Source organism: Syngnathus typhle, linkage group LG4 (assembly GCF_033458585.1).
Source record: "Syngnathus typhle isolate RoL2023-S1 ecotype Sweden linkage group LG4, RoL_Styp_1.0, whole genome shotgun sequence".
Classification (NCBI taxonomy): domain Eukaryota; kingdom Metazoa; phylum Chordata; class Actinopteri; order Syngnathiformes; family Syngnathidae; genus Syngnathus; species Syngnathus typhle.
Genome location: NC_083741.1, coordinates 15760843 through 15775454, shown reverse-complemented (window position 1 = coordinate 15775454; position 14612 = coordinate 15760843). Strand labels below are relative to the sequence as shown.

At 40.5% G+C, this 14612-nt stretch overlaps 1 protein-coding gene and 1 long non-coding RNA gene across 2 annotated transcripts in view; one reads left to right on the top strand and one right to left on the bottom strand.

The window, feature by feature from the left end:
* LOC133153024 (uncharacterized) overlaps positions 1 to 12289 on the bottom strand; it is a 61731-nt gene extending 49442 nt beyond the window's left edge. The window contains exon 1 of the long non-coding RNA XR_009714236.1: positions 12203 to 12289. This is a non-coding gene — a long non-coding RNA (uncharacterized LOC133153024). The remainder of the gene's footprint in view (positions 1 to 12202) is intronic.
* mafa (MAF bZIP transcription factor a) overlaps positions 1 to 13153 on the top strand; it is a 53358-nt gene extending 40205 nt beyond the window's left edge. Inside the window, exon 3 of the mRNA XM_061277045.1 lies at positions 7274 to 13153. The gene's annotated coding sequence lies outside the window, so the exon portion shown is untranslated. The remainder of the gene's footprint in view (positions 1 to 7273) is intronic.
* Positions 13154 to 14612: the final 1459 nt, after the last annotated feature.

Genomic DNA, 14612 nt, shown 5'->3' with positions numbered 1-14612 from the left:
AACAAGAAACTTATTGTGTTGTTACAACACATAGATCAAAATAACTATGCATTGAAATGATTTATGAATTAAATAAAAAACAAAGCGTCATCAAGCTTATGAACACCCTCTTCTGGGGGTGAGCCAATAATACCATTAACGGCATTGTTCCAAGTCATTATGTGATGAGAAACACAATAATAATTGCCGGGCTACTAATGCATAATTTCTTTTTATTGAGCTAATCACTTTGCCAAGCATTATTTGTTTGTCTTACTCTCACTCTCCGCCTTTTCTTTCTTTCTTTCTTAATATGCCATAAATCCTGCGGGAGGCTGCAGTATAAATCCCCGGTGCAGACTCAATATTGTATATTGTGGTATGTGAGACATGTAGACTTAGAAAACGAAGACATTGGTCTGGGGGGATAGTGCACGTGGACGCAATAAAATGAGCCGTTGAACTCTATACTGGATTGGACTGAGGAACTGGTGAACATAAAATCACGAGAAAAACAATGTTAATACAGCACTAACTGCTAGTTATGATCAAGAGCATTTTGAGTTGCACACGTGACATCATTTGGTTTAGGACAGTTTAGGCCCTTTCTGACAGAAAACTCTTAAACGGCACATATGGCGCACTGACAAACATGACAGATGAAACACTGTTCTGTTTGCTTTTGTTTAAGCATGGCTCTTCTCCTAATACGAGCCTTTTAAGTGATCAAAAAGGCCCGGCAATATTTGATGTCTGCGGGGCGATGGTAGCGGTGGTGGGGCGAGGCAGGGGGTTTTAGAGGCAGACGAGGTGTCATCTAGTGATATAATGCTCCAGTCTTCTGTCACACTGTGCAGTGTCTGCTGGGAAATAATCTGACATCTTGTGCTCAACACATTGCAGCGACGGGTGGAGAAAGAGATGGGGGAGCAAAATGTATAAGGCAGAGTGATTGGACAAAGAGCGGAAGAAGAGACAGGGAAGTAAAAGCGAGTCGGCACGATCAATTGCACAGACCTGTCTCCATCATGTCATCACCTGTCAGCATAGATTTAAGAATAGAGCGTTGAGAAAGCTTCATGTGCAACGGTATGATCGATGCATTCAACAGTGTATCGTGAATAGCATGGGAAAACAAAATAAAATGATGACCTTATCATAAAGACCATCATTTGCAATTAGGGAAACTTTTCCAGACTCACAGAAAGAATAGTTGAAAAAAGAAAGTGAGAGCTTGAAAGGGTGTCCGGGTTAATCAGTTGGCGAAAAGAGAGCAGAAAAAAATGAAACGACGGTGACAGAGTGAATAAATCGAGTCATTAAGCTTGAGTTTGCGGGAGCCTGCCTTCCATATGACAGCGCGGCGTGGCAGGATGCGTCTGTTTCTGTTCATGGCAAACAGAGCAGCACGCTGGCTCCTTTTGCGCTCTCCTGGGCACAGCTTTTGCCTCCTGCTTTCAAGGGCGCTGGGAAACTTTTATTTATTTATTTATTTATTTATTTATTTATTTATTTATTTATTTATTTATTTATTTATTTATTTATTTATTTATTTATTTATTTATTTATTTATTTATTTATTTATTTATTTATTTATTTATTTATTTATTTATTTATTTATTTAAGCAGTCACTAACCTAGGTAAAAACGGCCTTGAAAACATTCAGTCCGTGTTACATAAAATTAAAGGGGGGGGGGGGGGAATCAGAATTGGTGCATGCCCAAACTTGCAGGTGGAAAAAAAAGTGCAGAAAACAGCACAATAAATTAACAAGCTATGACAAGATCTTTTGCTCCATTTGGTTGGATCTAGTCAAATATTTCTGTTCCTCCTGTAATTGCAGTCCGCGATTATATTAAGTGTCCCCACTGCAATGGAACAAATTATTCACTGGCCAGTGGAAAGACACAAGACCAATGATTCCACCTCCACACGTGGAAATGTTAGCAATGTTCAAAAACTGACGTGATACATTCACATGTGAAATCGAGATGCACTTCATGACCTTTTAAGTTCTGCCTATCTGCGTTTTTGTTGACACAAACTGTATTTTTCTTTCTCGTTTATTCGGTCCTTTACATCTCTTTCACTCTGTCGTATTTACATCTCAGTGCAGAGCTCAATCGTTACTGAGCGATGGTACCATCAGTATAGTGCATATGTTGTAAAACTGTCAGCTGCTGACAGATTGACAGACACGGTCAAGCTGTCGATCACGCCAGCGAGAGAAGCAGAAAAAGAGAGAGAGAGAGGACGAGAAGGAGGGAATTACACAGTACTCGTGTTGGAATTGCTCTCGTTATCAGAAAGTTTTTAGCATAATTTGTTTAATAGCATGACTAGATAAAAGCTGCCCAATTGTGAAACTTCAGAAGAGGGTGTTTTAAGGGACAAGGAAAATCTGTTACATTTTTGTGTGGGAGACCTTGTTAAGATTGATTTACTTAAATCCTCTAATGTTGAACATTATCCAGTTGACATTGAGGCAGATCTACTTTCCAAATAAAATTTGCCATTGAAAGTCATTATATTTGGAATGATTTGTTCCAGAGTCCAAATTGTCACCAACAAAAACACTTAGTAATTGTCCATGGAATTATTTCATTATTGAAATAATTGGCATGTATGAGCAGACTGATTTCAGATTTCATACTTTTTTTCTTTTTAACCATGAAAATGTCTGTACAGAAGGTATAAAAAGTCTGCACACCCCTGTTGAAATGGTAGGGTTTTTGCAATATAAAAAATAGACCAAGATATTTAAAAACTTTTTCCACCATTAATGTGACAAACGGATTTGTTTCCCATTTGAATTGTACAGGTTTTAGTGGTTTTGAAATTATTCAAAATTCAAGGTGTTGGAGAGCTGGATTTATATATCTTTGCATGGGAGAGGGCTACGCACTACTGAATACCGCTATTTTCTTGCACAATAATTAAACTGCATGACAAACACAGTTGATTTTAGAGCAAGTGCAAAAATAAAAGGACTATATAGAGATTAAGTGTTGCTGTGTAATTTCCAACAGATGTTGATTCAAAGGGGAAAAACTTTATTTGGTCCAGATGGTCTCAGTCAGAGGCAGAATGTGAGCGTTGACTTCATTGGCTCCAGCAATGTGTTTTCCCTCCTGATAGGAATTAAAATGGTCGTTCGTTTGTCACCGCTCACTACACAGTTTAAAACGCGGCAATGAAATGTTCCTTGGCGATAATGCTCCATAATTACTCAAACGCCTGTTCTTTATCTGCAGCAGAGGGTGGACATAAGGAACATTTCCCTCTGATGAAATTTTAAATGCCACAGAGCTTACTTGATTGAGAACACAGAAAAAAACAACACTTTTTTTCGCCAGCCGGAGCTATAATGCCTGTCATCATCTTGCTCAAAAACAAAGCGGCGTGTTATGTGACCAGTTTAACAGAAACGCTCGAGCACAGTCTGGCAGAAGCGTCTCCAGCTGCTGGATGCTCTTCAGTATCTGCGCCTGCAATCAGATGTAACACGCTGTAGCAACGAGGTGTAGCGCACCCCTATCAGGCTTGATAAATGTATTTGTTTTAGCAGGCTGATGGGTATTGATCTCCAGAGGCGAACATTAGGGGACCCTGGAAGACGAGAGGACAGGCAGCAGCACATACCCCGCACGTGACAACACTCGCCGTAGAGGTTAGCAGTGGCCTGTGACCGCCACTTGTTTATAACGGGTGGCACAACCTCCGAAGATGGATGGAACATGCCAATCAGTGAATGCATGAACTAAATGAAATGTGCTTATTTGAGTGTAAAATTCTGCACAAATTCCATCTTGTTTCTGCTTGAATTGCTGCAGTGGAACAATCGCGTGTACTGTTCAGTGCATCACATAAGGAGATTTTCTCAATACTTGATTGTGTCCGGCCGCAGGCTCAGAGCAGTCACAATGCTTCACGGGATGCAGTATATCACAGACACGCTCGTTTCAGCCCAAGTTTCATCTTTTCAGTTTGTCTTTGAACACCTCGTCTCTGTCCGTCTCGCTCAACCTGTTCTTGTTTAAAGCTGACAGATGATCCTTCTTTAATGCCTGCTTAAAATGTCACCTCTCCACTTTCAGTCACGTTTTTCACTTTTCTCCCTGACAGACACAATGTTTTAAATAATATCTACTAAACTACTCTTAATGTGTATGCTTTAAAAATGTAGAGGTGTTTAAGTGGCATTACCACTGTGAAATATATCTTAATGTATAATCATTTGGAAAATTTGGAAAATAAATTTAACTTTTAAAAATAGACAGCTGAGTCATCATTTGCAATCCATCCTACCTTTTTTATATACTTTGCAGTTCCTATTAGAACATATTCAAGGTCAGAGTTGTGAGACAGTGAATGAGAAAAATGCTGCTTGCTTTGAGAGATAATCTGGTAACACATAATGTGCATGGTGCCTCTATACTGCGTCTCTCCACAGTCTCACTCTCTAGCATATACTGTAACTAGTAAAATCCCTTAACCTGATAGGGAATTTCCTCAGCAGTCCATCATAATATACACTTTTTATGATCTACAAGTGATATATTTCACGATGTGCGTCTGATTAGAGTTTCCACCACAGTGCTTTTTACTCATAGATGAAAGACTAGTGTTAAATGATTACTACTTTCCGCAGCGCTGCACTGAGTCACAACCCGCTTGACCCAGTAGCCTGCAAAACGGAACTTATCTGATGTAATGATTGCAATCTCTCAAGAATAGAAAAGTTTGTACATTATGTGGATCAGACATGATGCATGCACTGTCAGGCATCGTGGAATGTTTTAATGCTGATGATTTCAAAGTCAGTGATATTTTACTATTTTGAACAAGGAAGAGATTTTTTATTTAGAGTGTGGTAGAGAGATGGTGTTAAAAAAAAGTAGATATTGCTAAAAAAAAAAAAAGGAAGCTTGCGGAGCTGAATACTTCAGTGGGTGGTTACCGCAACGCATTATGACATACTTTGGGTGTAATTTGTTTTATACAACTGTTTAATAAATATGGATTTACTATCTTAATTACATGTTAATCTCAAAACACAAAGGTGCCAGGGTTATGACTCTCTCAAGCCATCCTCCAAATTTCCTGTTTTCCCCAACGGCATCCGGCGAGGGCTATAAAAGTGGATAGCAACCATTAAAAAGACAAGTGTCAATATCAGCAATACAGCCTGACCTAACTTCTTATCAATGATGTGCAGCAGGTTTTCAAAGTCATTTGTGAAATGCAAAGTTAAGACAACAGAAAAGTGGAGTTTTCATTCAATCTCTTTCTGAACTCTTGCATTAAGCAGATATACATTGTGGCTGTGACACATTGGAGGTCTTGGTAGAATCAGTTTAATGTTAGTCTTCTTTGGACAGCACACTTATCAAGAGTGACTCAACAGTCCACTACTGTTGCAGGCAAGTTGTCTCGTCATATTGTGGGAAGGCATGATTCAACAACCAACTTCACCTAACTATCATAATAATAATATATATATATATATATATATACGCGGTGTGTTAAATTTAGAAGCCTTTGTTTTTTCTTTACAGGGACTTTAAACTAAGCAAGAGTCTGTGATTTTGTTAATGTCTTTGCAGCAATTTGCATTTTTAAGATTTGTTCCTGAGATCAAGGTTGCTGCTTTTATTGAGCCTGTACTAGACCCATGGCTGAGAAAGCAGGCAGAGAAGCATTGATAAACTATAAAATGGTTCCAATACGGCCGATCAATGTTTGTGAGAAGTTCTCGTGGGGCTTTGATTTTCCTCTCAAACAACAATCCGGGATCTCAGCTCTTCAAAGGCAATCGCCATCTTTGCTGTTATTGTAGATGTTGCCCCGCCCCCACCCACCATATTTCAGTGATGTCACTGAGGTCGATTTTATCCATGTCCACAAATGCTCTCCCACACTTGAATCACCCAGGAGACGGCATCTGTTGGTCTGTGCAATGGTAACAACCGCCAATAAAGGTCAATCTCCCATGGTAATAGCCAATTGGGTTTGTTCCCATTATTGGCGCTCTGAGCTGTGGTCAACAGATGGAGAACTGGCACCACCGCAAGTTAGGCTGCAGTCTGAGCTGGCTTGGTTCAGTCTTGAAGCAATCTTGTGTCTCGTGCTTTGCTTCAGCTTTCGTTGGCCTGCGCATGACTCCATCAACTGCAGCGCCAATACGAGGGGACTTGTCGCAGTTGCGTCACAAGAGCGTTGCCGATGAGGGTGAACTGTCTAACCATTTCTGCTAATTGCCTCATTAATGATTCACCAGTGTTAGGCTGCTCTAGCACTTCGCTGTGGGGAGCAAATTGTCCTGATTGGTTTGCCTCTGTCAATTATTGATGAGGCGGTGAGCTGAAGTGCTAACACCTGGCTTTGCAGGTCCAAATGGCCCTGCATTCCCATCACATACTCTGTTATCACACACCCTGGGACCGCATTGACTCTTGAAGAGCTGCCGAGTCCTGACTGCTGCTGTTTCTCTCAGAGTGGATGTAGCATGCCCGGGGCAATGGCTGTGATCTCTGCGGTGAGGTTATTGGCTCGCTTGGCTCTCTGCTGTGCAAAAGGTGGACAATGGAGTGATGTAGTGCTTGTAGCAATTTGTGTTTTAAGTGGCGTTTTCACATGCAGAGAGGCAATTGATATGATTGCTTCTATGCCACAACAGCAACTAGAATGTCCCTTAACACAGTGTAAACCTCCACCAAGATGGAAAGATTATCTGAATATGAACACCAAGGATTCATATCAAGCTAAATGCTACAAGATAACTGGTGTGTTGCAAATAAACAATAAATATTTCCTAAACATGTACATACTGCTTATGACCAAGTTACGAAAAAAATACCGTGATACACGGAAACATTGGAGTAGCACCAACATTAAAGTCGCTTGTCTACCTTTGGCCTTAATTGAAGCTGATTGAAGAGTCAGCCGCTATGCAGACGACAGTGTCACTCTGAATCTCTGCCAAGTGGGCTCACCGTGCACACTCACAGGGTGGTCACTCTGCCTTTGTTTTTACACTGGCATCAGTGACAGCAGAGCCCTCCCACCCCTTATATAATGTGACTGTGACTCACTGTGTGTCACCATAAACTCTGCACACTGAGACAAAAGTACCATACAGCTCGTAATGTGCTCCACAGTTTCTCATGCTCGACATTATAGCCGTTGTATGGAAGCACTACACGCATGTGTGAGAATGTGGTTGTCTGAATCACTCTTGAATAACTACACTTATTTTCCTATGTTCGATCCCTCCCCTCTTTATTTTCACAGACAACTCCACAACTGAGCAGTTAGGACATCAGAGCGGATGGCTGATCGCACGAAGACACCAACAAAGCACAACATTCAAAAATGTCTTCACCAAAGTGACGGAAAACAAATCTCCCTCAAAATTGCTACTTCTGACTCTTCCCTGATATTTTATCTTCAGTTTTTTTTCTACATAACACAAAAAGGGGGAAAAAAAAGAAAAAGACTAAACTCAAGAGACAGTGACACCGGGAGGACTACTTTCCCTTCAGCAGGAACTTCACTAATGCATGCTTCTGTAAATAGATCATAATAAAACCGTCCCCACACTCCTAATGCGGGCCACATACCGAGTCGTTCTCACCATGCCATAAACCTTCACAACTGTGTATAGACCTCATGGCTCACCATTTTCCACATGAAACCACTATCCTTGTTCCAGACACCATGTGATTATCGTTTCCAGTATCATATTCTCATCAGCTTATTGGGAGTGTAAAAAAAGCAAAAGTTGCTTATGATTATCACTGGCTTGGTCTTCCCCCTCCAGTATTCGCTTGAGTACATGTAAATAAAGGTGGATGAAGATAAAAGCATGGAACAATATACACTACAGAGTGTGTGTCCCTGCAGCTGTTCAGTACTATATTGTAGATCTTAACATCCATATGTGGATATTTTAGAAACGGTTTCCAACAAAACTTTTTTCTAATATGAACACTCTAAAACACAATGATGTGTTTTGCTAGGCTGCATTAAGATCGTAGATATAGTCTTCATATTAGTATTATTCAGATGTCTCCCTCATTCATGATCTATGTAATTCAATTGTTTGTTGTGTATGTTCTGCCCACCTCCTCATTGAGTGGAGACTTATTTCTTTTCATGGCGGTGGGTGCTCTCATCCTGACCTAATAAACGGGGCAAAGAACACCTCATCGATTGCAATGTAAACGAGGACACCTCTGTCTTTAGTGGACCGTTGTGATAACCAAATGGACTGACAGATAAGATGCCAAATTGGTGGACAGACAAACGCAGTGGAAACGAAAGACAACCTTTACATGGACTACAGGGAACTGAACACCGCACGTCCACCGTTTAACACCCCCTACCTCTCAGTGAGTGATCTGGACAGAGGCTTCTATCACTTATTTCCGACAACATCAATCTGCTTTTCTGCTGCATGACACATGGAGAACCTTTGCTTATTGTTGGATGCTACAAGCAGACACTTTGTTTGGGGAAATAAAATAATTCTGACGCTCAGTGAAATAAGCTAGCACATGCTAAGCGGTTCACAACCAAATCACAAAAGTACTGCTCAAATATACCGCTGTATATATGTACAGTATTCCCACAATGTATAGCCAGAGAAGCTGCATGTTGAGTTGGAACTTGATCACTACATAAGGCTCATCACTTCTCCTCACAAGTAACACGACTCATGTAGTTTTAACTTACCTATTCCAATAGTAAAGGTTGCAACTCGGCCAAATGCGAAGCAGCAGAGTCACTAGGTCTTAAACTTTTTTAAGGGACATGTAACGTCACTTTTGATGTCCCACAGAACCTGGCTACAGTGAGCGTAGGTGGGGGAAGAGAAGAAGGCTGGCAAAGTGGGGCGCGCCAATTAAATGGCAGCGTACAAAGTGGTACAGGGCATCCCGCCAGCAGCTGTCCATTCATCCAACGTCAAAGGGATTTGTACATCTCAGCGAGTCGACAAGCTGCCAGAGAAGTCCAAAACCAAAGTAGAGTTCTGAAAGCTAATGGCATCCAACTTTCGGCACAGTTACGATTTTGGTCCGTTCATTCTTTAAAGTAATACAGAGGAGGGTCCCTGACATGACCGTTGGGCAGAATTTCATTACCTTGACCCTCCCCAGGTTCAAGGTAAGGCAAAGGAGGAGAGCAGGCAATATAAGGAATTGGAACATGCACACAAATAAAGCAAAATTTGTAATTGTTGCTGTCAGACACATGCTCCCACACAGACTAATCTAAAGAGCAAGACAATATGTAAACAGATCGTCAACATAATGGGATTGTTCAGTGTGCAAACAATAAGCTGTTAGCGTAATCACAGGTCAAAGATATATTACCCGGTTGGCCATGTTGTAGGTATATTAACATGATGGATATGTGGGTGGGAGGCCTGGCCGTTGCAATGTAAACGATACAAAATTATATGGATGTATTGTAGAGTCCCACACAAGGCTGTTTCTCCTCTCAGCTTCTTCATCTAGTTCTTCATAAGACGTTTCACCCATTGTTTACAATTCCCACTCTCTAATTTTCGACACAATTTACATAAGCCTCAACTATCAGAAAATCAACTTATCGATTTATCCTCCCATCAGCCCAACCCAAGTGTAATCATATTTACTGGAGATGAGTTTAGCCTACTCATAAATGTTGTATCTGCACTTTTCCGTGCTTGCCGTAAATAAGTGTCAGTCAAGATGTAGGATATTGTGTACAACAGTGCACTTTCAGCTAATTAACTTACGTGGCCATTGGATTGATTACCACTTTAGCCATTCTTTCAACTAGTTGAAAAGTCTGTGTCTATCTGACTAAACACCCCATGAACGTAATCTCTGCCTCCATGGACCACTGAAGCTGATTCATGGGAGGACAATCATTAAAAACTGTTTTAAGGTAGAGCATAAGTAAAGGAATAACTGTTATTCATTCAGTGTGAAAATCAAAAACCGCAAGAAATCATTAGACTAACAATTGAGAATAATTGTAAAAACAACTTTTTTGCTGGAGCGTCACGATTAACAGTGACCTCAAGCCAGACATGCTTGTGGGAACAGGGTCAAAGGTGAAAGGATTATAGAGACGGGAATTGCTCCGCTCTTAATCCCCACCTTTTGGCATAAAAACTGTACTCTTCAGAGGGTATAAAGCTGTTGAAATACAATTCACTGTCTGTTGCATTGCTTATAGAAATATTCCTTTGTCTTGATGTCATGATATAAACAGACAGAGGCAATAGATGAGGCGTATTCCTGCAGCCAAGAAGTAGCCGAGACTGAGCAGCCCTCCTTGTGTCAAAATGTAATGACAGGGATAAATATGAGTCTTTAAAGCCCATCCTCCCTCCTCATTCTGGCCAGCACATATGAACAGTTAGCCATCAAGCCATTCACTAAGACGTGATCACCCAAGAAGTTTTACAGAGGAATAGAGAGAATCAGATTAACCGAAAAAAAGAAGCTCTGGGCGGACCTTCCATTGATAAATGCTTTAAACCAAATCTTTAGTGTCTAATTAGGTAGTGGGGGAAAACAGATGCTTTAAACTTCTTTGTTTGTGAACTCCTCTAAAGGAATCGTAAAGGATCAAGGCAAAAACATACTGTGTTCAAAGCAGGAACGAGAGGGATTTATGAATATGTACAATCCTGCTGTTGAAATAAATAAATAGCCAGAAGGTGTAGACAGGTGGCGTTCCACCCTGCAATGTTTAGCCATACAGTCTGCCTTCTGACAGGTTTGATTTACTATGCTATTTGCATGCTTTAAAGCACAACTGATGAAGCTAATGTATTTAAAAAACATCAAATGGACTTCCTGGTAGCTGAGACAGGCTTATTTAAGGCCATGCAAAGATGTTTTGCTGCTATTCAGACTGAGGCCGTTTGAACTACTGGCTGGACATCAGGGTTTACAATGTAGAGTCAAGTGGCTTAAGAGGATAGCGTAGGATGCATGCTATTCTCCCTGCTGTGAACAACGCGAAATCCTTCAGTTTAAGAGTAGTGAAATGTTTGGAGCATTCGAGACAGTTACACATCCCTTTCATCCTCGCCGATACATCAGAAAAGTGTAGTGGTATAGGTCAACAGGCGATAAGCGTATGCTAACAAAGCGGTACGTTTAACGGCCACATCATCAATGGATCTGACAAAAAATGTTTTGTAGTGCATAAAGAAATAGACAGTACATTCTCACAACCAGAGAGTTTGTTGCAACATCACAGTTATTGACAGTTGGCGAGCAAAATTATGCAAAAATGACTGAAACTACTTGCATAAATGTGAAGGGGTGGGGCTGTACGTATTACGTTTCATCGTAGATGAAGGACTATTTTGTTAACATTCTCTTGCGTTCCGTTTTTTCTCTTTTCATTGAAACACGAAGAGGGTCACTGAGATTGCAAACTGTATTTCGTGTAAAAACTGCTGCTGGTCGACAATTACGTTTTCTCATATCACATCGCAATGGGCCCCCGTCTCGGTTAGCAGAGGTTAATTTGAGTACGCCCTATACTGTTGTAAAGGTGGATATTATTTCCCACATGGGCTTGAATGAAGACTTTGATTATTCAAAAAAGTAGACCCTGGGCTGGCTCCGTTATCGTCGGAGGAGTCGTAAGCTGCACTAACAGCTTCCAGGGTCTTATTGCAATGGCGATCAGCCCCTTGCCACTTGGCCTCCGTGACCCCAGTCTGAGATAAGCTTCATGGGAAAGCACATTAACATGCTCCTGGAGTCACTTGACTCCTTTATCAAAGGCGGTTATGTGAAATCGAGTGTTTATGGACCCCCGGTGAGGACGCGGTACTGCCAATACGAGAGGCTGAGTGCAGACAATGGACTTGTGGGGAGACCGGAGAAAATAATGCGGATGTGTTTTTTTACTTAATGAGCAATATCTTTTGTGACTGCAATAACCCATGAGGAGGTTACCTAGCCATGAATCAGATAAACACTGTCAATACAGTATATCCATGTCTTCCTTTTCTTATCAAGATGGTAACCTATGCTTAAATGTACATATCGATATAACACTGTATGATAGTTTTCTCCTTTTGTTAATTAAATGACCAACCTTTCTCCTACATTGCTTTTGTAAAGAACGCTTTCCAAAAGATGCCTTTTTTGTTATATAGCATTTTCCATAGACAAAAACAAATACAGTGTCAGAGACGTGTACCTGCCAATGGTCGGATCACTGCTGAAAGACCCTCTCAGTTTGTCCGCGATGATGGATGGTGATGTGTCTTCTTACACGATGTTTTTACTGGACAGACAGAGGGAGAAAGATATGGCCTCAGCTTAATGTCCTTCCCTGGTGCTGTGCATGCTCTTTCCTATTTGCTTTTCCCTTCACGGCACAGTTAACATCATAAATTAACTTTTCCAACTACCCTGTGCACAGAGACTGGAGTGTAATAGAGACAAATAAAATTTAAAAAAAAAGTCTGTTATGTAATGTTGTGGCATTGGTCAAATGCATCGCCTGCAACAGAATTAAGGTATTCCTTTGTAACAATAGAGGATTAAAAAAAGATCATAGCATTCTATTTTAATGAATGTGCATGGACTGTACGCTGTACGCTACAACCCACATTTGTTCTCCATCTCCATACCTGACACATAGTAAGGTGAACGAAAAGCAGATCCCTCTCATCATAGTTCACATATGTAAATAGGGTGTAAATATCAAATACCTATGCATGCTAATATACAAGCAATTTGTTCAGGTACTTTTGTAATCCAGAATTCTCATATGGCATGGAAGGAAAAAAAGAATAAAGTGTGAAAAAAGCATACAGTTTGTAAATAATTCAAATAAGAAGATATGTATTTAGTGTTAATGTTTTCTTACTGATGCATCGGTCTGACATTTACAGTCCTCTGCTTGTATTATTAATCCATGTTTGTATGTTTCGTAAAGGTAGGACTGAGGCAAGAAAGGACCATTCATCATTTTTTGTTTGAAAATTTGTGTGTAGGGGGGGAAACATATTGGTCTCCAAATGCTTACAATTGATGTTTAATTGTGGCTGCTGAGAGTCTTACAAATGATAAAATGCCATGGAATACAGTTTAGTGAGAGAAAAAAAAAAAGCTGAATACTTCAGTCAGGCAAAAATTATCACCAGCTGTTAAGTGTGCTGCTATTTTTGAAAAAGCAAATTCTGGGGGGAAAATGCAATACAGTACTACAAAAAATGAAGCCTCAGGTAAAGGCCATTCCACAAAATTTCAAGAAAGTTGATGATTTCACTTTCTCCTCAAAAACCTTATGTCTGTCAAATTTGCCTCCGCCCTAGTAATTTGGATGTGACATTTTATTATGATTGCAATGAGGGATGTTGAGTGAAAATGTCTGATTTCAAAGAGTGTTTATTTTCAACCATGTAAAAAACATTAAATCCCAAGGCGCTCATGGTAGAAGGAAGTGTCTAATTTTTAACCAGTGCTAAAGATATTTTAACTTTAATAAATAATAATTGTAACAATAAGCCTTGTTGTTCTGCTTTATCATTTCAGATTGCACAAATGTCACTTGAGTTTTCTTTTTTCTTTAAACTTCATGAGTGGCTTTAAATATTGCTGCCGTAAAGCATTATGGCCGGGTAACCTATGATAAATGTGGATTTAGGAGGAACCAATAACAATACATCCATCCATCCATTTTCTGTACCGCTGTATCCCCACGGGGGTCGCGGGCTTGCTGGAGCCTATCTCAGCTGTCATCGGGCAGTAGGCGAGGGACACCCTGAACCGGTTGGCAGCCAATCGCAGGGCACACAGAGACGAACAACCATCCGCAGACACACTCACACCTAGGGGCAATTTGGAGCGCTCAATCGGCCTACCAAGCATGTTTTGGGGGATGTGGGAGGAAACCGGAGTGCCCGGAGAAAACCCACGCGGACACGGGGAGAACATGCAAACTCCGCACAAGGGAGGGCCGGAGGTGGAATCGAACCCGCACCCTCCTTCCTGTGAGGCGGACGTGCTAGCCAGTGTGCCACCGAGCCGCCCCAATAACAATACATTACATCTTTATGTATCTGGCACTTTTACTATAGCTTTTTCTGTAAAACAAAAAAAAAGTGGTTTACAAAAACATAAAAAAAACAATACAATTTAACTGAAAATATCACACAAAATATTGGCAATAATACAAACAGAACAACTACCCCTCCATCTGCCTTGTTGTTTCAAGCTGATGGAAGAAGAGAGATTCAAAGCCTCCTTTCTTCTTATTCCACAAACACAACATTAATCAGAATACCATGTCCAGAATAGTGGGGCCACATACAAAATATTATTGCAAGGAAATTGTTTGCATTTACTTCCTTTTTAAAGTTCGGCCACCTTTCCTAAGCATACTTAGGATTCAAACACCCTTTCTTCTAACTACTCTCAAGTTCACCTCTAATTCCTTTATTTTTTTTATATTTCATTGGTAGAGTTCTAATAGAAACAACAAAGGACATACCTTTTGTGCTATATTTAAAAGGAGAGAATTGTCTCATTGGATAAGATGTTAAATTGTGGCCAAATATCCCCCTTGTTCATTTAGTTCAATTTAGGCTTTCGATCTCTAT